Consider the following 25,249-nt stretch of genomic DNA (forward strand, 5'->3'; position numbering starts at 1 on the left):
CACTATCATAACTTTTTATAAAACTTATGTATGCTGGCCACATCCGCAATGCCATAAATAACTTCATTCCATTTTCTGCCACGCTTATGCTATAAAAGTGTTTTTATAAATCGGTTCGAACCGCGTGCTTGTCTAACATCATGCTATGGCCTGTGGTTGTTCTATCCCCTGCACCTGTCAAGGAAATATCCACTACCTACGTGGTAATCAGGTCACTCCTCCTCACTCAATCCTCTTCCACGATGGACCAGTTCAAAGCCTCTAACCTTTCCTTTTACTCTGCTCTCTCACTTGTGATGCCATCTCTGCTCTGCTCCTTTAGACCTTCTCTACTATCTCTGCGCCTCCTAAGTGCAGTGACCAAAACTGAGAAGCGTATGTACAGATGGCTGTGTGTGTGTGTGTGTGTGTGTGTGTGTGTGTGTGTGTGTGTGCGCAATACCAAAACCAAGCCACAATACACCACCAAAGACAGGCCACAACGCCATCATAACCAGACTACAACATACACCACCGTAACCACAGACCGCCACAATACACTACTAAAAAGCCAGGTCACACATCACACCACCCGCAACCAGGTCTCCTAAGCGCCCAAGTTATATTCTGAGCCACATCTACATCCCTGCAGTGGTATCACTAGCCAGGTTGCAGCACGCGTACTTGTAGGCGGGAGGAGAGAGAGGGCAGAGTGTCGCGCCCCTGCATATTCATACGCCTCTAACCCCAGCTGACGTTCATTCTTTAACCCCCTCCTCCCTTACCCACCCCCACGCACCTGGTGCGAGCGACGATATGACCTTCCCTTCCACGAAAGGTCAAGTTCTGACCTCACTACAACGTTTCCAGCATACGAAGAGAGACTCTACCAAAAGGTATCATATTGTAAAACTAAACTTGAGCGAGGAGTGCGTGTGATTCTGACCTAAGTTACTTGTGTGGAGCGTTTGCTGATCTAAGTCAAGCGTGTGTATTAGTAAAGCGAAAAGTGCTATGCTAATCTGGCCCAAGTGAAGCAAGGAGGAGTGTCACATCTGACCTGATGATAAGGAAACTGTAACTCAGGAGAACGTAACAAGATATGTCAGTCACGTGAACTGTCAAGTTTCTGGCTAATGATTTGGACACACACCTCAACTCTATGTCTTAGAATGTGAAAAAAAATAAGTGCTTTTTAGGGACAGGTCTAACAAACTGTGCAAGAAATGTCACATCACCTTATTGTTAGTGTGACAAGATTACCTGAAATTCCAAGACTGTACCCAGCAGTCTTTGCATTTCATCGGTGAAACTGACCTTATGAAAGACTAAGTAATGTATGTAACGCATCATATGTAATGAACCAATTCTTGGGATGCGCAACACATATGCCGGCGATACCTGCATGAATCAAAATGATAACATAAGGTGTAATAATCTAATTTAAATGAAGCAACATACTGCTTCAAACCACCATCAAGGGAAAGGACAAGTCAAATGCCTACAACTTGGCCCAATAAAAATAAACAGGTATAGAAAGCGTTGAAAAGCAGATTAGAAGTGAGAGAATGTGAAATACGGCACAATAAGGGGCAAGCAAAATTCACCGGAGGTAATGCGAAGAGAGGACAAAGCTGACCTAAGGCAAAGCAAGCAGTAAGCAAATCTGATCTACTAAAATATAAATGTGTGCAAATCTGACTCGAAATAAAGTAAGGAGTGAGCAAATCTGACCCGAAATAAAGTAAGGGGTGAGCCAAACCTGACCTCACGGTAAAGCAAGCTACGACCAAATCTAAACCCGAGGCAAAGGGCGAAGTGAGGGAGGGAGAGGGTCCCTGCAAATCTGTCCTCTGGTGCCCACACACCACACGGCCCACAACGTCTCACCAGACACATACACACACACACACGCACGGCTCCTTGCTGATGCTGTTGAATAATTCAGCCACACTCCTATCCCTGCTGGTTCCGACGTTCTAATTATAGCTAATCACATTAGCCTCCCACCCCTACACCTTCTTATTTTCCACAGGGTGGGCAGAGTACTATCTGTTTTCCACAGGATGGGGGCAACATCTTTCTGGATCTTCCTATTCTCCTTCAGCTTCCAGGAATTCGAGCCTTAGAAAAACAGTTGAATGGCTGCCTACATTCAGCAAACCGTTTAACATTATCATCATTATGATCATTAGCTACACACACACACACACACACACACGCACACACACACACACACGGGCCTCCATAGTGTAAGGGTTAGTGTTACCGACCATGACTAAGTCAGCACGGTCCAGTTCGGGGTCGGACTCGCCTGGGTTCGAATCCTCGACGTAGGTATTGGCCAACACCCAACCCTTATACATATCCTCCCCCCTCGGGACTGGTCGATAAATGGGTACCTGGCTTAAGCCAAGGGGTGTGCATCAATAAATGTAAAAATAAAATTACGTAAACATCGGTTTACTGGATCTAGGCAGCCATTCGACTAAAAACACACAAATGAGGTATTAAAGAACTGAGAAGTCAGGACGGTTACTAATCACCTAATCATAAAACAAATGAAGATCAAGATGGGCTGGATATCTCCACACTTGGGATAAACACACGAGACGCATCTTGACGGTCGTGGTGGTAGATATAAAGAACATTAAGTATGCGTATACAGTGAGAAGAAACTACACACACACACACACACACACACACACATATATATATATATATATATATATATATATATATATATATATATATATATAAAGGTTAAGAGACGGGAAAACACGAGTGTAAAAGTCTTCTCTCTCTCTCTCTCTCTCTCTCTCTCTCTCTCTCTCTCTCTCTCTCTCTCTCTCTCTCTCTCTCTCTCCTTCACCAAGACAGCCAAACTCACTGAAGAGTCTTCTCAAGTGCTCTGACCCATGACCTTGAGGCTGTGGTCAAAATCCTGCGGGGAGGGGGAGGGAATCATCTACGAGAGGGCGGTAGAGGAAGGAGGGAAGGAGGGAGGGAGGGAGGTGTATGTGCAGCAGAAGCATCGTCGTCATCAGGCAGCTGGACGCCGTTGTCATGACTACCAAAGCTCCCTCGCTCCCTACCGTATGTGTACTGTACTTCGGACCGTGTCGGGGGTGGCGGCCACACACACACACACACACACACACACACAGACACTCGTCTTTAGGCCTATTCCGTCCCTCGATGTTATTACGGCCTAGGATGGTGGTGGGCAGAGGGACGAAAGGGGAAGGGGAGGAGGAAGAGATTCCTCCGACTCATACGAACCATCTGAGTCTACTGGAAGGACCTGGTAGGCGTGTGTGTGTGTGTGTGTGTGTGTGTGTGTGTGTGTGTGTCTCAATACGGTGTGGAGAAATGGAAAGAGAAGCCGACGTGGATTTACGGGTGTTGATACCAGCGGTAATTTATGTATATGTTGAGACCAGAGGTTTGGGGGGGGGGGGAGGTGTTTATTGATTTTTATGTCCCTTCTCCGGCACGAAGGGGGGGGGGGGGCGACGTGTGTGTGTGTGTGTGTGTGTGTGTGTGTGTGTGTGTGTGTGTGTGTGTGTGTGTGTGTGTGTGTGTGTGTGTGGCCGCTCCTCCACAACATTGGGCGAACATTTTTTTTCTCTCGTCTAAGCCTTTGTCTGCGGCCTTTAATATGTTCCCGGTGCGAAGGTCTAATTTCCTTCGTGTGATGTGAATACAACTGTGTGTGTGTGTGTGTGTGTGTGTGTGTGAAACAATTAACGCCTCAGCTGTGAACGTGAGCCCTAACTACTTTTTTTTTTTTTTTTACGAACGCAGGTGTGTGTGTGTGTGTGTGTGTGTGTGTGTGTGTGTGTGTGAAACAATTAACACCTCAGCTGTGAACGTGAGCCCTAACTACTTTTTTTTTACGAACGCAGGTGTGTGTGTGTGTGTGTGTGTGTGTGTGTGTGTGTGTGTGTGTGTGTGTGTGTGTGTGTGTGTGCGCGCGCACAGTCATACAACCGCGTTCACTTCTGGCCGCGCGTGAAGCTGCTCCTGCTGTTGTTGTTATTGAAAGCACGGAGCCCCACCCTCTAGTGAGGGAGGGACTGTAGTATAACTTAAAGCGCCCGTAAAAATACCACGACTGGAAATTCTGGCGCGTGCAACTCACCCCGCCCCTTAAAGGTGTTATCAGCGAGCGTTGCTAAGCTCGTTGGTTGTATGTATGGGTGACAACAGGACGCCACCCCCACCCGCGCGCGCGGGCGGCACTGAGCAAAGTGGTAACAGGCTGGGCGTTCACCTTAGTAACAACATGTTGTGCGGTTGCGTGTGGATATATATATATATATATATATATATATATATATATATATATATATATATATATATATATATATATATTCACTATTTTTTTCCAATTTTCCTGACCACACGCTTTGTTTTATCATATATAGTGTGAATTAAATGCCCGATATTCATTTCCACTTGATTCTTCGAACACTTGAGACGTTTCGGGCACACGAACACTGCACATCTTCAGTCTGATATAAAAAGGAGACAGTACAGTACAAAGAACAAAACAGGAACGGATCACATCTTGAAGGGTTACAGATGGGAGCGGTGAGGTGGACCGTGTTCCCTCGGAGTTGACGCGTGGTAGCGGGGTCAGTGCGAGTACAAATCGGTGGTGGGTCAATGGTTGGGGGATTCGCATCAAATCTCCCTCAACGAATCATCGAAGTCACCGTCACAAAATAATACCGCGAACCCTAATCACCAAGTGCCTCCCAGGAGCAATACACGAATTCCAATTTGGGAGAAATGAGCATGAAATTTTTCTTTGGCACGTTAGACAATGCATAAACAGGCAGCGACAAGGCGTTTTACAAGAAAAGGCAAGCAAGAAGAGAACTCTCCCTGTACTGATCCAGTCGTTGCTGTCAACCAGATTGCAGAAAGCCACTGAAAATCGCAAGAAAATTAAAGATATTCACATGAAGAAATCAGGTAAACCTGAGGCGGATTTCCTTCGTGACACATGTAGTGTATTGTATTGTAATGTTTCAATAAACTAAATTATCTGAACTCCTACTGAAGTGCAATTCCTTTTCCATATATATATATATATATATATATATATATATATATATATATATATATATATATATATATATATTTTTTTTTTTTTTTTTTTTTTTTTATACTTTGTCGCTGTCTCCCGCGTTTGCGAGGTAGCGCAAGGAAACAGACGAAAGAAATGGCCCCCCCCCCCCCATACACATGTACATACACACGTCCACACACGCAAATATACATACCTACACAGCTTTCCATGGTTTACCCCAGACGCTTCACATGCCTTGATTCAATCCACTGACAGCACGTCAACCCCTGTATACCACATCGCTCCAATTCACTCTATTCCTTGCCCTCCTTTCACCCTCCTGCATGTTCAGGCCCCGATCACACAAAATCTTTTTCACTCCATCTTTCCACCTCCAATTTGGTCTCCCTCTTCTCCTCGTTCCCTCCACCTCCGACACATATATCCTCTTGGTCAATCTTTCCTCACTCATTCTCTCCATGTGCCCAAACCATTTCAAAACACCCTCTTCTGCTCTCTCAACCACGCTCTTTTTATTTCCACACATCTCTCTTACCCTTACGTTACTTACTCGATCAAACCACCTCACACCACACATTTTCCTCAAACATCTCATTTCCAGCACATCCATCCTCCTGTGCACATCTCTATCCATAGCCCACGCCTCGCAACCATACAACATTGTTGGAACCACTATTCCTTCAAACATACCCATTTTTGCTTTCCGAGATAATGTTCTCGACTTCCACACATTTTTCAAGGCTCTCAAAATTTTCGCCCCCTCCCCCACCCTATGATCCACTTCCGCTTCCATGGTTCCATCCACTGACAGATCCACTCCCAGATATCTAAAACACTTCACTTCCTCCAGTTTTTCTCCATTCAAACTCACCTCCCAATTAACTTGACCCTCACCCCTACTGTACCTAATAACCTTGCTCTTATTCACATTTACTCTTAACTTTCTTCTTCCACACACTTTACCAAACTCAGTCACCAGCTTCTGCAGTTTCTCACATGAATCAGCCACCAGCGCTGTATCATCAGCGAACAACAACTGACTCACTTCCCAAGCTCTCTCATCCCCAACAGACTTCATACTTGCCCCTCTTTCCAGGACTCTTGCATTTACCTCCCTAACAACCCCATCCATAAACAAATTAAACAACCATGGAGACATCACACACCCCTGCCGCAAACCTACATTCACTGAGAACCAATCACTTTCCTCTCTTCCTACACGTACACATGCCTTACATCCTCGATAAAAACTTTTCACTGCTTCTAACAACTTGCCTCCCACACCATATATTCTTAATACCTTCCACAGAGCATCTCTATCAACTCTATCATATGCCTTCTCCAGATCCATAAATGCTACATACAAATCCATTTGCTTTTCTAAGTATTTCTCACATACATTCTTCAAAGCAAACACCTGATCCACACATCCTCTACCACTTCTGAAACCGCACTGCTCTTCCCCAATCTGATGCTCTGTACATGCCTTCACCCTCTCAATCAATACCCTCCCATATAACTTACCAGGAATACTCAACAAACTTATACCTCTGTAATTTGAGCACTCACTCTTATCCCCTTTGCCTTTGTACAATGGCACTATGCACGCATTCCGCCAATCCTCAGGCACCTCACCATGAGTCATACATACATTAAATAACCTTACCAACCAGTCAACAATACAGTCACCCCCTTTTTTAATAAATTCCACTGCAATACCATCCAAACCTGCTGCCTTGCCGGCTTTCATCTTCCGCAAAGCTTTTACTACCTCTTCTCTGTTTACCAAATCATTTTCCCTAACCCTCTCACTTTGCACACCACCTCGACCAAAACACCCTATATCTGCCACTCTGTCATCAGACACATTCAACAAACCTTCAAAATACTCATTCCATCTCCTTCTCACATCACTGCTACTTGTTATCACCTCCCCATTTACGCCCTTCACTGAAGTTCCCATTTGCTCCCTTGTCTTACGCACCCTATTTACCTCCTTCCAGAACATCTTTTTATTCTCCCTAAAATTTACTGATAGTCTCTCACCCCAACTCTCATTTGCCCTTTTTTTCACCTCTTGCACCTTTCTCTTGACCTCCTGTCTCTTTCTTTTATACTTCTCGCACTCAATTGCATTTTTTCCCTGCAAAAATCGTCCAAATGCCTCTCTCTTCTCTTTCACTAATACTCTTACTTCTTCATCCCACCACTCACTACCCTTTCTAAACAGCCCACCTCCCACTCTTCTCATGCCACAAGCATCTTTTGCGCAATCCATCACTGATTCCCTAAATACATCCCATATATATGTAATATATATATATATATATATATATATATTACAGAAATAATATATAAATCCTTCAAATGATGTGTACAGACATGTTTCTCAATCAAATACCTGAGACGTATAACCGTCCCATATATATATATATATATATATATATATATATATATATATATATATATATATATATATATATATATACATATATGTCTGACTCTTCTCTCACTTTCAGCCGTTACTTCTCCACGCCCCCACCCAACCTGCTGGGGACACCACTGTCCCTCTCAATACCTTGGCATTAATTATTCACAGCTTGGTAACCCCCCCCCCCCTCTCTGTCTCTCTCCCTCCTCCGCCTCCTCCTCGTTAACCATGGTAATGCTCGGCTCACTTTTTTACACCTACGTCCACCCCTCCTTCGCCTCTCTCTCTCTCTCTCTCTCTCTCTCTCTCTCTCTCTCTCTCTCTCTCTCCCCAGCCCCTTTACCTCTCCCCTTCACTCCTTTCAACTCTCACCATATAAACCCCATCCCCCTCTTACTTATCCCTCCCTCCTCTCCTCTTAAGCTTTCCCAGCCCACTCCTTTCCACTCAGACCTCCACCCCTGTTTCTAATGGCCATTAAGCCGCCGGCTACACCACTTATATCCTCAACCTCCCGTCGGTATATTTGTTAATGTGTTGTATCGTCCTGCCACTATAAGGCGCACTGTACACGACGCCAATTGGCCCTGTAAGTAATTATGCCTAACCACTCACCCCGCCCACTAATTTCGTTACTGAATCTCACACTCCCCAGCCATACTGATCCAGGCTCGTCACGAAGCCGCGCACCATCGACTTACTTCACCTCACGATGGTCTTGGGGGGGCCTTCTACCCCGACATCATTGTTTGCGATCCTTAACTCACCTTACGTAAACCTTACGATGGTTTCAGAGGTCTTCTACCCCCACCTCACCTTACGTATACCTTACGATTAGGACCCCCAACTTACCTTACGTAAGTATAACCTACGATGGTTTCGGAGGTCTTCTACCCGACAGCCGTGCTATTCTTCAGCTCAAATAGGCTGTTGGACGCCACGGACCATAAACCAATGTAAACATCACATCCTGGCTGGTACGGTACACAATGAAGGTACTTGCCCAGAACCGTCTTACGGTTTCTCCACTGAACAGTCCACAGTGCTTTCACTGTCAGTCGGCAGTGCATTAAAACAGTTTCAGACCCCCGGATGTGTGTGTACGATGATTTCTCCAATTGTATCTGTGAGACCTTTCGATTTTCACTGTCGTGCGTCAAAGCCTTCCACGCCTGCCAGACCCATAAGGAACCATCTTCAAATAGAGATTGGGAACTTTTCCTTCCAAGGTCAATCTTTACCTCTCTACCTCTCTCTCTCATGTCTCGGTTCCAGACTACGGCCTGGGAGCTCTCTGTCGTTCCCGGGAGTTTAGACTTTAAATAAACAGTTGTGGACACTGTGAGGGAGAGTCGAGCACACTTTCCACAACAGCCCAGTAAGGCTAAGTTACCATCTTTCGTCCGTGGCTGAGCCACCATCCATCCGCCAAACTCACAGTGAAGCACACTAACCCCGCCACGCCTATCAACCGTGCTAGTTGAAGTCGCATCACGCCCACACCCTACCTCCTCTGGTAAGCTGCACCACGCCCACCAACCCTCATTGGTGGGCTGGACCACCACCGCTCACCACGCCCACTAACCTTATCTCGCCACCTTCCCCGTTCACCGACCCCCGTTAGTCAGGCGTATCAGACCATCACTGTCTCGTTTATTAGGAGGCGAGATATCCACCAGAGTTACCATTCAGGACCACGCCCCCCTCTCCCCTTTCCTCCTCCCACCCTACTATACCCCTCTCTTGCTGCCGCTCCTCTCCCCAGGCAGGCTGTTGTGACCCCAACACGCCTCCTGAACACAGCTCAGACTCCCGTCCCGGAAAGCTTGGGGGGAAGACTTTGGGTGGTACTCTTAGACAAGTCTGGAAAGCCTGGAAGAGTTAGACATCGCAGACATTCGCGTCTTCTATGGAAAGAAACTTGGAAATCTGAACCTTAGGATCTGTAAACACAGCCCCAACTCTTTTCCCCCTTGGAAGCCAAGAGGAGAGAGTCTTAGTGGCTCTCTTAGACGTCTGGAAAGCCCGAGAAAAAAGAAGATATCGCTAAAATTCGCGTCTCCATCTATGGGAGAAACTTTGGAAAACTGGATGTGATGACTTGCAAATGTCTTGCGAGAGAGAGAGAGAGAGAGAGGGAGGGAATCAGAGGAAGGTCCCTAGACCTGACATCTAACGCAGGGAGGCACGCGGAGTTTCCCCCCCACCACCACCATCGCAACCATTCTACGTCATTATGTACCCACTGAGGCGACCATCACCGCAACGTTCACCTGTGCCACATAGGCCATGGCGGACGAAAGAACGCGGGGGGGATTGCCGTCAATTTCCCCCTCTCCGTGCGAGTTGTCCGCGCCAAAGCCTGGGATCGATCCAGATGGAGACGGTACGACCACACCCCTCGCTCCCCGTTGCCTACCCCTCGCTGGAGGCTGCTGGAGCACCACGGGGAGAGAGACCAAACCCGCGTCCAGGGAGAACCTCCGCCCCAACCTGGAGGTAAACAACAGGAGTAAGGGGTGGGGGGTCCAGAAGCAGGGAGGGAGGGAGTGAGTAAGAGAAGGGCAGAACTTGGGAGAAACGACACAAAGGCGATGCCAGCTGGAGCTGCGGGACGAAATGATCGCCAGAGTCTAATGAAGGAGTGCGATGGCGTGGCTGTATGAGTACAAAGATGGAGGAACAGTAGGAGAGTGCGATGAAGGAACGAGTGAGGGGGGGGGGGGGAAGTGAAGAAGGAACAGGTTGCTTATGTCAGCAACCTAAATTACGTGAGGACTAAGCTACAGAAATATACTGAAGAGTTCACAGGGTTTGTTAGGATAACGAGGCAAGTCAAAGGCCCAACACTACACACACACGACCCGCGACACAAGAGCATGGAGGGCAATCAAGGTCATACATGTCACGCAGTTGTTGGACCTGACAAGCCCCTCGCCATCTGGCTAACGACACTGTGTGACGAATTTTCCGGAGGTTACCATAATACCTCAGACAGAGACGCAATGACCAGAAATGTTGACATAGGGATAACAGGAAGATGTAACTTCAAAATAAGCAAAACTAATTTCACATATAGAGTGGTGGAGCACTGGAATAATCTACCCATGGAAGCCGAATAGAAAACCTCTAGATCGAGGCCAGGCAAATACGTCTCTGACATCTGAGAGAGAAAAAAAAAAGATCATCATTGATCTCTATTTTTCCTTTTCACAATCCAGACACACGGAAAGATGTCGTCAAACTGATTAGGAAACATTTTCTATTCTACAATTTCCTTTCATATTACTGTGGCCGTATCTTACTCTGCGTGGTATTAATTTCTCATCTCTCTCCTGCCCGCCGGTTGAGCCGGAGGGAGAGGTGGGGGCTGGGACGTGCCTCCTGTTTTACTCTCCCGTTCCACCAATGTATCTTATTTCTTTTCTTAAAGATAACCGCATTATGGACCATCACGTCTCCTGCTGCCTGTCCTTCCCATGTACGTACTCCCATGTATCTGGTGATCTGTAACTTCGAATTAGAGGTTCGGCGAATGACCTTACACTCGATACACTCTTATGACCTCTTTCACGTCGGGTCACCGTCCCTTCAACCCACCCAGCACACCGTCGAATCCTGTCCTCCTCACTAAACCTCATGAGTTATGAAGGAGGGCGGAGTGTTATCTGTTAACAAACACACTCGTTCCGCCTTGAAAGGTTCCGTTACAACTGAGAGATCCAGGAAAACACGAGAAGACTTTCTAAAACACAAACAGGATACATATACCTCATCTCGACGAGAGTAATCGTGCAAGTTTACGTTCCCGTCATCAATATGTGGAGACCTTGAGATCCTGACTGATGATGGTATATTCACTGGGAAGGGAAGGCGTGTCTCAGGGTATACAAGGAAGTAAAGCCCAACACTCGGTACACACGATAGGTACGGGCTCGTCGAGAGGCCTTACCCACGGTACACCGGTACGTACACACAGGTCGTAGTGGACAACACTGACACCCGCTTGTATCACCCAAGGGCCTCTCAGCCCCACACACCTACTGGACCAGGACGAAGCCCCCCAGCTTTCCTCTCCTCCCCCAAGTGGTGAGGGAGGGTCTCCGTTACCGGATATTTCTCATCCGAGCATCGGCAGTGCCATGAATTCACGAGACACACAACCAAGGAGGCAACACGAGGCACTCAAAAGGCAGAGGGAGGGAGGCGGCTACAGCGACCAGGGCGGCATGGAAGGAAAAAGGGGGAAGAAAAGAGAGGAGGGGAGAAGGCTGGAACAGGGAAAGAGAGGAGGATAAGGATAAGGGAAAGAGGAATGGAGAAAACGTTGCCAGCCTAGGACAGGGAAAAAGGAAGTTGGTTGAAATGGGCTTCTATCGTCGAGTGTAGATATGACGAGGTTCTGCCAAAAGGGCGTGGCTAGGCGCGCAGCGTTCCCCGCAGGAAAATCCACAGTAGAGAATAGCCAGTCGTCTTGAGATCACTTCTGTTGAGTGTTGTTATGTGTGATACGGAGCGACAGTGTATTTGCGCACTGAACGCCAGAAGCCCAAGTGTGGGCGAAGGAGAAAATAAGAGAGACAGCATCCCGTGCCGCGGAGGGGAACATGATAGCCATCGAAGTGCTGGCGCAATGCGCTTCCCATTAGGGAGATAACCGGGGAAATACAAGAATATACACCAGAAAAGTAAAGACAGGAGACATGGTAGAACCGGGAAAGACGTCAACAAAACTGAGAATTCAACAAATCTACTTAAAAACAAAGTCGAGGTGCGCAAGAAGAGAAATAATACACGAGGAAAAACATATGGCTGCCAAGTATACGCGGCCATTGACAGCGTGGAAATGAATATCTGCGTCAACGTGGCTTTTAAGTGGGAGAGATGGAAGGTGAGGTCATAGGCCAGTCCAGCAGAGGAGCTGGTGGGGGGCGCTGCAGAGACACAGACGGAGTTGCAGAAAAAAAAAAAAACGCTTTCGAAGCCTGGTGTTGTATGAAAAGAACCTCGAGAGTCTCAACAGTGTAAGCTTGAACCGTGGAGCACAGTCCTCAAAAAAAGTAATGTACAAAACCAGCAACAGAAGCCCCGCTGCCCTCTGCAGCACAAGCCTGGGTCGTCTGATAAGGCAGATATTTCTCCATCCCACAAATGGAGCGGAAAATTAACCCAATAGGGGGAAAAAAGAGGCGTGCGTATGTGTATATATATATATATATATATATATATATATATATATATATATATATATTGCAAGAGGTCACTGTGGTGCGAGTGATCTAGTATATGCATATAACCACGAAGTAAATGAAACACGATAAGTTCCCAAATGCAGTGTGTCGTGATCACATCGTCAGGGGAGACACAAGAATGGGATAGAAGACTTAGAACATTCAGTTCATATACAAGAGACGTAGCTAAGACGCCACTGGTAAACCAAAAAGTAACTACCAGCCCAACCTCACTGCAGCAAAGGTTTAAGTTCAGACGACCTTGAAGTGACTGTGACAAAAGCGGGTCGACTGTAACGCACACACAACTCGAACTGCCTCTTCGAGGATGATGACGTCGTGGTGTTTACTTAAGGTCAGGTCATCTGGCGGGTGTTACTCCTACCCATTTCATGGTCTTCTTCCTTGCGCTGTACTGACGTTTCTTTGAGTCTTGTCGTCTCGAATAAGTTTTGAATACCAAGGATCATCCATAGCGGAGTAAAATCGTTCCTTTAATAAACGTTTCCTAATAGGAGTAGAGAGAAGGATTCAGGACGAGAAAACCCCCGTAAGACAATCAAGTTTAGTTGCGACCGATGAAGACACTGTCGGTGAGGAAAACATTTTACTGCTTCAGTACGTACGAAGTCTGGATCTGCTCCTAGTTTCAAGAGACACCACCAATACTGCTACTTTTCCTTTCGTATACCTCACGCCCGTTTGCTAGCCCTGAGGACGTGTATCCCTGGGTACACAGCTCAACTCTCGGCTTGTCTGTTAGGACACTCAAAAATGTAATGGCATTCGTTGTTAGCTTTAACGGTAGGCAGTTACTTTAAGAACTGCTCTTCCTCTCTTCTTTACAGCAGCAGTAAGCAGAACGTGCGCTAGTCAGACTTTTTGGGATGACAGCACAGTCGAAACTATCTCTCTCTCTCTCTGGAGGATGAACGTGCCCCCTGCGCTTGACAGGTTTTGTCAGAGAGAGAATCCAATAGCCTGGCTCTGGAGTAAGACTGCATGGATATACAATCAATGGCCCTCTGAAAGTCCCATGATCCCGTGTTTACCTCAGCCACGTGCAACGAGGGGAATCACGGCGGACTACGCTGCTTACCCCCATCATCTGGCACCAGGACGACATGTGGTTTTCAAGAGAGAGAGAGAGAGAGAGAGAGAGAGAGAGAGAGAGAGAGAGAGAGAGAGAGAGAGAGAGAGAGAGAGAGAGAGAGAGAATCCTCCTGCAGTATCTTACTAATCTCCTTCCTAACATCTGTCAATGTTCCTTTTCTCACTGGCCGATGGCACGTGAGGTCCCCTTCATCTGAACTTTGCATACGTATGGAAAGGCAGTCTCTTGTTTTCTTTTTCTCGTCACCAATCGCTTCTCTGTTCTTTCTTCCGAGTTTCATACGATATTTCGAGTCCAAGTTCAACGTCTTCTCGTTTTAAAACGTCGGTATACCTGTCCCATGTGAGCTGCGCTCTTTCTTTTTTTTTTTTTAGTGAGATTAGCGAACAGTTCTCGCTTTCTAAGAAGACAACATCGCCCTCGCTCCAAGTCCAAGGGCCCCTCTGCATTTATTTTCTCCGCTGCACCGTGCCTTGAAGAATGTCTGGTGAGGCTTCTGCTGGCTGTAGACGTTTACTGTGGAGACTCGGACTGCTTAATTCATTCATCCCACCAAGGTGTCGCATGCTGTGCCACGGTGTCTCATATCTCGAATATGTTGTGATACGATTACGGTACATAGTGACGTTACATATCAATAGTCTTGTCTTTTCCAAGATTATATCCAACGTATCCAATATGCTGCAACAGTTCTTGCCGTCGAGCTGGTAGACTCTCTCTCTCTCTCTCTCTCTCTCTCTCTCTCTCTCTCTCTCTCTCTCTCTCTCTCTCTCTCTCTTTCTCTCTCTCTCTCTCTCTCTCTCCAACATTTCAAGAGGTTTCCTACCGCCAGTGGATTCTGACAGCTTGTGCCACGGCGTCCTACAAGGAAAAGGTCTGGTTCCTCTGAAAAAAACCTCTGGTTCCTGACGCATTTGTAAAGGTACAGAAACCAACATACGAAATATCATTTGCCTGACATACAAACAAGAACGATTTTCCCCCCACAACATATAAATAATAGCATCACTCAGGCGTCAAAATCAATAATCTCTCTCTCTCTCTCTCTCTCTCTCTCTCTCTCTCTCTCTCTCTCTCTCTCTCTCTCTCTCTCTCTCTCTGTCTACAAACCCGTGACCCAGGCCCCAGGAAGGGCGACAGGCGCCACCTGTGTCGAGCGCTCTGTCTTCCCGGAGGCAACGGCCCCGCCATCCATATTTAGCGACAATCGATTCATTAGTTGACGAGATGCTATTAAATTGATATTAAAGATGTCGGAGCGGGGCGGGGCGGGGCAGGGCGGGGCGGGGCTGTCGCCAATTCTCCGGGTCCTGGATCGAGCTAATGTTCTTCTTCTTCTAATTCCATGAAGTATAAATGTGGGTCCTATGATGATGATGATGATGAGGTCCTTCCTCAAATCGGGGAAATGAAGTGTGATTATTACACGAAAGTGCACTTGGGAACTTATCGCGTTTCATTTCCCCGTGGATACAGGAATATATACATGATCACGCGCTAAATTGTGATCCTTTCCTATATATATATATATATATATATATATATATATATATATATATATATATATATATATATGAAGGAAAAAATGTGTTACCGGACTCTGCCTCCTTGAGGTATGCTCGGCGAGTGAGAAGTCACCTTTGGCAAGGCTGCATCACTGGGAGTACATACAATCCCGTCAAAAATACACTCTCTCCACGGGAGTCTAATTTCCCTGCTACTGGAAACAGCGCAGCCTTGCGCCGCAGGAGCCTTCAGAAAGGCCCTGGGTAACAGTAGGACTCTCTCATAGAAACTGGTCCTGAGGTAACTTGAATAAACGAATAAATACACACAAAAATAACGGTAGTACGATGTTAGTACCAATAATTTATCGTTAATTCATTCATGGCATATTAACGATAACTCCCTCCGTATCTAGTATATACGGGATAGAGGGGGGGGGGGGGGGAGTCGCAAGGGAAAAGTGAGCCGTTCTCGCTGACCTCTGACCTACCTCCGGACCCAGCTGACCCCTGAGGTCAGTAATAATGAGCTGCCACCCACCCCCAACCACCGGCCGCAACCGCCTCTGCTTCCAGCAGCCTGTCTTGTGCCTCGCGTCTGACTTCCTCTATGGCTTCAATGATGTACACAGCATCATGAGCAAATAAATACATGACAGTTTATTATATTCAAGCTGCCGGCCGGCTTAAAAATTTGCACAGTTAACATGTTACAGACCTTGGGAGAGAGAGAGAGAGAGAGAGAGAGAGAGAGAGAGAGAGAGAGAGAGAGAGAGAGAGAGAGAGAGAGTCATAATAACAACTAGTTAATCAATCATAAAAGACCTTAATTACGATCAAGGTGTGGAGCTGGATACTTAATACGCTTTGGGTAAGGATAAGCACATGAGCGAGAGAGACGTCTCCACAGCACTATACGCTTTTACGCAAAAAAAAAAAAAAAAAAAATCCTTGGTTTACGCATTATTCACTCGATGGTGATTAGTTGAACATTAAGTGCAGAAAAATTACGCGCTTGCTGAACTACGGTAATGCTGCTGGTTGGCATACATTATGCCTTTTAATGGCGAGCATGAGTGATGAACAGTTTCACGCTGGTGGAGTTAACAGTAATATTGTCGTTCGCGTACACATAACTACGAGAAAAGTTAGCTATTTGCTTGCGCGTGTGTGTGTGTGTGTGTGTGTGTGTGTGTGTTGTGTGTGTGTGTGTGTGTGTGTGTGTGTGTGTGTAGAGCGTGAGACACGGACCTAAACACTGGCACCTGCGGGTCAATATAAGAGTCACCTTCGGGCACTCACCTCACCTCACACAAACACACACACACACGAAGCTCAAGGACCACCTGTGCGTGTGTGTGTGTGTGTGTGTGTGTGTGTACACGCCTTTACATAACGCACCTCTCCTCGCAGGAGGAGGACAAAGCAATTACACCGTTGACTAAATAGCCGTCCGAGTGTCCAGATCCGGCCGGAACACACCCGCGTCCAGTCAACTCGATAATCTGAAAAAAAAACACACAAGAGGAATTCGAATACGCCCGCAGCGGTTCGCCTCTCCTTGGAGTACCACGGGGGCAGCCAGCGTCAGGCCACTGCAGGGGGGCAGGTCCTCTCCCAACAACACGACGCCTCTCGTACACAAAGCTGCACTCCCACGGCAACAACGATTGACCCTCCCCCAAAAAACGCCCGCTGAAATCTACGTTACTTGGCAACCTACGGACGTCTCGCCAGTGCCCGAATCCTTGATGATCACCTTGGCCCTTCAACAGTACTTGATGACAAAGGATATTATTTCATCACAATGCATCGATTCGTTTCGGCTTGAGGGGGGGGGGAGGGGAAAATGCAGTAGTAACATTAAAGACAATCTACATAAAACTTCGAACAAGTCAGAATATTAATCAAAGTTTACATTCCTTATTCTGCAGCTACCAGGGGGTAAACAAAGGTGCGGGTCGTGCGCCTACATCCGGGCTCTGCCAGCCAGGGAAACTCGCTAATGTAACCATCTGTAACCATTACACCTTTATATCAACACCATATACTCACGCACGTCGAGTGGCAGGCATACCTTCCCCTCGCCATGCCATAAGGCTTGGTACACAGAAGAATGAAACTGAAAAAATGCGGCAGCTACGGAGAGAGAGGCATTGTGTGAGGAGGTACCTACCAGGGCAAGAGGCGTGGGGCCCAGGGAGGCGGCATGGTGCGCGGGGGGCGTGTCACCAGGTCCTTCCTCACCACGCTCCTGGCGCTACTCCCGATCTCTGTCCACGCACCCTTGTTGTTTACTGGTAACCCTTTGCAAATGGTCCATAAATTCTCAACGGCTGGTGACGGTGCGGCGCTCACGTGAGGGAGCGCACATGACGCAAGGCACGACACTAACCAGCTCCAACATCAGGCTCAAAGCACCGTTGTGTATCGTGTCACTGTCGAAGTCCAGGGCGTGATACAAAGCAACGCCGATCACTGGTCGCCGCACTGCAATTCACTCCTTCTTATTACAATGTGTTGGCGAGTGGTTTTACACGAACAATGTTTGCTCAGCAAACAACGACGGTGAGATAGGCTTCTCTCCGCCAACACCTGCACTCCGTGGCACGCATGGTGCTCATCACACTCGACATATGTTTCATGACACCAGCATATTCAGTGTACCATCCAGGTGCTCCTGCTCCTTGATCACATGCGTTTTACTTCGATGTATCCACGACACGTCCCCTCAGCGGCCAACTCCCACCACGGTGCCACTACAGCCTCCTAGTGACACTGGGATGGCACTGCTGGGAGGAGCGGAGTGCCTGCGTGGCGGGCGGCGTCTGCTGGCGACACCATGAGCGACGGCGGCCGACAGGGAGCCATGTGCACCTCCAGGTCCCCTCTACACGAACTTACACACTCGCCACGGTACACGACAGTATCACACTTCCTAGCCGAGGCAAAATTCCCGACCCCCGGTCTTATTTACCGATCGCCATCGACCGGTTTTCGTCAAAATATCTTCAACATATCTTTGTCATCCTCAGGAGCAGGTAAAAGGCACATGTGTATGTCACTGGAAGGGTGAGGATTCTGCGTGAGTGGTGTGGAAGGGAGCGAGCGAGCGCCTCGCCCCTCCGTGCTAACTTGCTCCAGGCTGCGTACTGCACCGTGCTTGCCCCGCCTCGTGCCGCCTGAGAGAGAGAGAGAGTGTGTGTGTGTGTGTACGTCCTTTCCAACTACGAGGGGAGCGAGCTGCGACCGGTCGGGGCGGCACCACACACACACACACACAATACTACTACTACCGCCCCTCCTCCTGCAGCCAAGCGAGGGGAATGAACTGGTCTGCTGTCGCTACTCCTCAAACCACCTCCATCCGGCTGAGGCTCACTGCCAACAAAAACTATAGGAATGACGGGGCCATTTAGCGGCGTCAAGGTTAAACGTGTAAGGTCTGTTTACTCCAACGCCCTTCTGGCGGTGCAAACGGCAACTGCTCTTTCTCCCACGTCTTGTGGGGAATTGGGAGAGCAGTTACGACGAGCAGCAGCGGCCACAGTGACTCTGAGGGTGGGGCGGTAGCGAGGGAGGAAAACCGGAGGTTCCTCGTGGTGCACTAGTTGCCTACGCTAGGGGCGGGGCGGCTACAGTGGTTGCTACGGCCTTACTGCCAGGCTGCTCCTCCCTTACACCGAGTCTCTCTCCCCCTCCTTCCCTCCCTCCCTCGCTCGCCACCGCCCCCCAACCCCACCCGCCACGCACCCCCTTCCCTCCCCCATGAATTGTTGACTTGTTGACTCCATCCCTCTGTCTCTCCCCTCCATTGGCCTCACCCACGCAAATAGTTTTGATATGCTCATTATTCACCCCCCTCCCTCTCCCCCTTCTGCACCTCCCTGCCGTATTAGACACACATACACACGCAGAGAGAGAGAGAGAGAGAGAGAGAGAGAGAGAGAGAGAGAGAGAGAGAGAGAGAGAGAGAGAGAGAGAGAGAGAGAGAGTACCTCCTCTGTTGACAACCCTGAATGATCTTCCATACCAAGAGGATATGTTGCTACTGTAAGACTGTAGGAGAGTCCAGTCCTTGAGAGAAAGTGTAATATGCCAACCAAGAGGCACTTGGGCGACTGTACTCCCGTTCTCTCTCTCTCTCTATCTCTCTCTCTCTCTCTCTCGTTGCTCTTCCTCCCCAGCACATTCATATTAGCACCTCAGTCAGCCTACCCTCTATAGTATTTTTCCCATCTCAGCTTGTATTAAGTCTAAGGCTAACGTGCGATTCGACTCGTCCTTCGTCATAATCGTCTGGTGGTCAATACTGTCTACAACTATTTTCTTCCACACAGACTTTTGGTCTCATTCCAGGGTATCCAAAAACACTTTCAGAGAACGACTCTTTTGCCCCACTGCCTGTACCTACCTCCGTGTGTATTCACCTAGTGTTTGATGCTGCTGGGTTCGTGTTCCTACGGATCGTGGCCTACCACAGCCTGCCCTAAGCAGAGGAGAAGCACGATATACATAGCGGGGGAGGAGAAGACCTTCGAAACCACGGTACGGTAAGGGCCATACCGCGGCCCCACACCGAGTTGTGAGGGAGTAGAAGACCACCAACTTTCAAGGTATACGTATGGTCAGGTGTGGTTCCTGACCAAATTGTCTTAATAACTGGAAAAAAGAGTTACTGTATATTCGTCAACTTCTTCCATCAACATCACACGCGATGATGTAAGTCATCGTGATCTTACAAATGGCACGCGAACCGACCGTCCAAATCGGGTCGACCACTCGTCAACCAACCTGTTCCCTCCTCATCACCTCCTGCAAGACGCATGGACATCCTCTAGACGTCCATCTGGCCGTCCCATTCAGGGGCCTGACACACACATATTGATGAGCCAACACTCTCCATCTACTACTGGACTGTGTAGGAGGGGCTGGACACGCTCACTGTGGGTTAAGACCCAACATGCGTCCGAGACACTGGGGGGGTGGGTCCTGAATTCCTCGACAATACAGCTTCAGTGATTTTAGTCGTTCCCAGTAGGTGGGATCCTCAACCGCGATAATGCGGGCCGTGAAATATCGTCGCACGCTTTCTAGCACCTGCGATTTCGTCCGCCTCGCAAAAGGTGACGTTGGCGCACACTGTATTCTATTCGTGAAAGTGCTACTGCCCTGAGGACCATCAGCAGTGCTCCAACACACACACACACACACACACACACACACACACACACACGCACGCACGCACACACACACAGTGGCTATCTTTCTTCCCCATCCGCAGGAAATGGAAAACACACGGAAAGACAGAGGGGGGAAAGGCCGGAGACACAGACACTCAGGTACAAACAGAGACGAGACATTGAGGAACAAACGGTGAGGCTGAAATTCACGTAAAAAGACACTCGATGAATAGGAGACACAGACACTGAGATAGATAGATAGATAGATAGATAGATAGATAGAGAGAGAGAGAGAGAGAGAGAGAGAGAGAGAGAGAGAGAGAGAGAGAGAGAGAGAGAGAGAGAGAGAGAGAGAAATCGGGCACCACATCGCGACGGTCCCTCACCAACTAACTCGTTTTGACATTTGAAAAAAAAAAAAAAATATAAAAACAAAGAACATAACGATACATTATGAGGATACGAAGTACCACCATCCCCCCGGGAAGAGATTACCTACAGCCAGCCAGCCAGCCAGGCGCCCGCCCCACCAACCACCACCACCACACACAAAATAAATATAAAATTTGAAATATCATAATACCAATCACCGGTGAGTGTTCATAAACACGCCGTGGCCGCGGGTAATAGAGACAATAAAAAAGGCAAACACCCATTACAGCTGAAGTTAACAGAGGGTTTTTCCCTCATTCGATCAGCCATTTCACTTACAAAAACGGGAAACGAAATGATTCGTGTGGTGGACCACCTCATCACGTATTTCATTTACACTTTTTTTACTCTATAAATATATACTTTTTTTTCTAAAGCGCTGAAACAAACCTGTATATGCCATTAATATGCTATAAAGTTGAAAATATATACACATCATAATTACAATAAGCTGGTGAAAAAAATATATAAAGTTGAAATATACAAACTATAAACATTATAGGTTTTACAGAGGGCGTGGGATGAGGTGTGTTATTGCCAAGCTACACTAAACACCTATGCTCTGTAAAATATCACCAATGAAACCGAAAAGTGCAGCAAGTACGATAACGGACGAAGTGTAAAAGAAGAAGAAAAAATCGGGGTCTGAACTCTTTAGAAAGAATGCCTGCAGCCATTAGAAATACAATGAGCTCTTCGGCAGAGAGATATCATCAACCCGTTCACCAGAAGTACCTAGAGAGGGTACCAAACCAGCCATGATGTGGTGGCTATGTAGGCCAGGAGAACTAACGAGACTGCTTTGGTCGCAGGCAGACCTGTGGTAGCAGAAGAACTCCGAGACCAACCATCTGCAAGGTTTACACAGTGTTCATACCGGCAGTTCCCAGTGATTCACTGAAGGCGGTTTGATCTGATGTATACCTTACGATGATTTCAAGCTCCTTCAGGTTGGTCTAAGGTTCTAGGAAGCCTCTTCTACCATACCTATACCTTAAGATGGTTTTCGGAGGTCTTCCTCACAGCTCAGTCTAACCTTACCTTACCTTTCATGGATGTGACTATGGTTTCGAAGGTCTTCTACTCCCAAAGTTCGGTCTTTTGCGCCCACATCTCTGCCTGGGACCTTACTTTACCTCATATATACCTTACGATGGCTACGGGGGTCTTCTACTCCCACATTTTGGTCTGGGACCTTACGCATACTTGAAGTATATCTTTCCATAGTTTTGGTGGTCTTCTAACCCCCCCAACAACAGCTCGGTTTCCGACCAAGCTATCCTAATGCTACTCTGCTCAGTCAGGCTATTGGAGGCTGCGCCCCGCGTATTTACACAACAGATGGGCGAGGCTCCTCCACAACTATCCAATACCGCGCCTTCCGCTCCCCTCACCACGGCTATCCATTAATACAAGCTGTCACAGAAGGATGGTGGGGTTATTAAATCAATAACTGCTAACGCTATCACAAATCCCCGCGAGCACCAAGGAGGGAAGAGCCGGAAGGGAACTTCAGATAGACTGAGTATTATACAATTCAACTCAAAGCGGTTCACTGTTGTGAGAACCTTAACTCGACTTTTTAACCCGAAACAATTCAAAGTGGTTCACTGTTCTGTGAGCTTACATCAACTTCTTTGTTCGAAACGATTCAAAACGCTTCACTGTTATGAGAGCTTAACTCGATTTTCTGATCTGAAACAATTCAAAGCGGTTCACTGTTATAAGAGCTGATTCGATTTTTTTTTTATCCGAAGCAGTTCAAAACGATTCACTGCTATGAGGACTCAACTCAGCCTTTTATTCAAAACAATTCAAAGCGGTTCACTGTTATGAGGGCTTCACGACGTTATATTCTTAGACTGTTCGTTACTACGTTAACTGTAGATCACCTACGAATGCAGTAACTCCCAGACATTCCAAGATGATCGCTCATCCGTTTAATATCAACCCCAGAACCGAATCTGCGAAGCACACTCGGGTTTCGTTCTGAGCGAATCTACGAAACTTCATGGGACTGACACCAAAGACTGTGCTCACCAACCAAACGATTAGCGAGTCGAGGGCAGAGAATGAAATCAATACTAAGCTTAATCTCTTACGCCCTTGCGATAAATCCCTGACATCTCTTAAGAATGATAATCCTATTGAGAACGTGAGTCTCACCTTCGCGAGGCTCTCATGTCGTGTTCCCTGGTTCCAACGCTTCGACTGAGAGAGACATTCCCTCGTTCTTAAGGTACGGGTTCGTTGTTAATACTCGTCGCTGGTAGTGCTGTACGTCTGTGCACAACTACGAATTATGAGGAGACACGCTAGAGAGAAGGCTTCGACAGGTACACCCCCCCCCCCCCCACACACACACACACACACACACACACACATCTCGTAGGGTGTACATGAAGGGAGTAACTCCGTAGGGAACAGTATTCTGCCGTGCTTAGATGACTGTATATAAGGATGTAGACATGGAAAAACGCACACGGCTACAAACACGGATACGCACATACTAACACAGCTAGCCTTTTGCGCAAGCGCGCTCATACAAATATGTGGGATATAGTAATTAAAATCAGGGGAACGTAATGGCTACAGGCGCCTTCCCACCCCGCATCTCCCGAGCTATTTCCCCCCCCATCAACCACCCCAACAGCACCCTTGCTCCCCCAACCATTCTCCACCAACCTCCCCTACTCTGCCCCCCTCAACTCCTCCCCATGAAATACCTAGCAGTATCCCTACTTTCCCCATCCCCTCCCATCTCCCCCAGCAAATCTCTTGCTCCCTCCACCATCTCCAAGCAGTAAGCCTCTTCTTCCCATCTCCCACCCATACAACACTCCTATTCTCCCCACCCCCCTTCCCATCAACCAACGAAGCAGCACCCCAGCTCTCTTCACCCCTTACCCCATCAACGGCCATGACACTTACCTGCAATCATCACACACACACACACACACACACACACACACAACACACACACACACACACACACACACACACTCACACATTGACTCTCACGCGAAAATCACACACATAATAACAAACACAAACACCCTGACTCAGCCAACCTCAGCAGAATCCAGGGTATAAACAAGTAAAGGAGTAAACTACCGTCATAAATCAAAGGTAAAATGCGTAATACAATTTGCATGTGTATATATATTCATGGTCTGAAGCACACTTCCACACCAGCGGTCGGCCAAGATTAATTAAAGGCTAATATTCCCAACGGGTAATTCCCCCGGCAGCCATTCTCGGCCCAACAGCCGTAAAACTGGGGGGCTGTAAGGTCTGCCCCTCACCCCCGACACACACACACACACACACACACACACACACACACACACACATAGTGCCATCGGCCACTTCCCTTAATGCCACTACCCTCCCCAACATTCTCCCTCCTCACTGCCGCTACCCTCCCATCATTCTCCCTCCTCAGGGCCACTACCCTCCCAACATCAACATTCTAACCAACCTTTACTCCCTCACACACACACACATACACACACACACACACACACACACACACACAGCACCAGTTACATCACCGAGTCTTGCTTGCCTCGTTTTGAAAGTTCTCGGCATCCAACCTGCCACTCTCTTCGCGGATTAACATCAACCAATTTGAGTTTTACTCGAACAATGTTTCCATGCTCGCCAGCACATTATATACAGACAGACAGATACACAAAACATAGACACAAACACACACACACACACAAATACCCCCCTGATCTGCCACCTTCCTCCTCATCTCCGTTGCTAGTCTTCTCCCTAATCTCTCTTTCACAACATCTTAAACTTTTTCCATCACCCCCATAGTCTGGATCCTGCTCACTCTGGTATTCGATATTCTTAAACATCATTTTCTACTTCTCGTATCGTATTTTTTTCTTTCTTTTATACTCTGGGAAAAATCATGGATCTTTCCAGTTTCCAGCATTTATTCTGAAGTTTAAAAACACTTCGTCTGCACCGCATCAACAGGAAAAGTCGTCTCGCTGAGATCTCATCACGACACTTCCCCGTCGTCTCGCTGGAACGTCATCACCACGAGATCTGCCCCTTCTATACCCAGGGTGCTGACCCCGATCTCTTCACCCGACGTCTCTTAACGTCACCTATACATACAAGGTCAACCTTCACACACCCACTACCACGCAGACGCTTCCAGGCCGCCCGACACATCTTCCTGCAGGGCTGGGGCCCCAGGCATACAGACGGGCCAGGGAGGCATGTCCACAGGTCTACGGAGGGTGACTGACAC

General features: G+C 47.7%; 1 protein-coding gene across 5 annotated transcripts in view; it reads right to left on the reverse strand.

The window, feature by feature from the left end:
- PDZ-GEF (PDZ domain-containing guanine nucleotide exchange factor) overlaps positions 1–25,249 on the reverse strand; it is a 467,784-nt gene that overhangs the window by 85,608 nt on the left and 356,927 nt on the right. The gene's annotated exons all lie outside the window — the stretch shown is intronic.

The sequence above is a fragment of the Panulirus ornatus genome, chromosome 43 (assembly GCF_036320965.1).
Source record: "Panulirus ornatus isolate Po-2019 chromosome 43, ASM3632096v1, whole genome shotgun sequence".
NCBI lineage: Eukaryota > Metazoa > Arthropoda > Malacostraca > Decapoda > Palinuridae > Panulirus > Panulirus ornatus.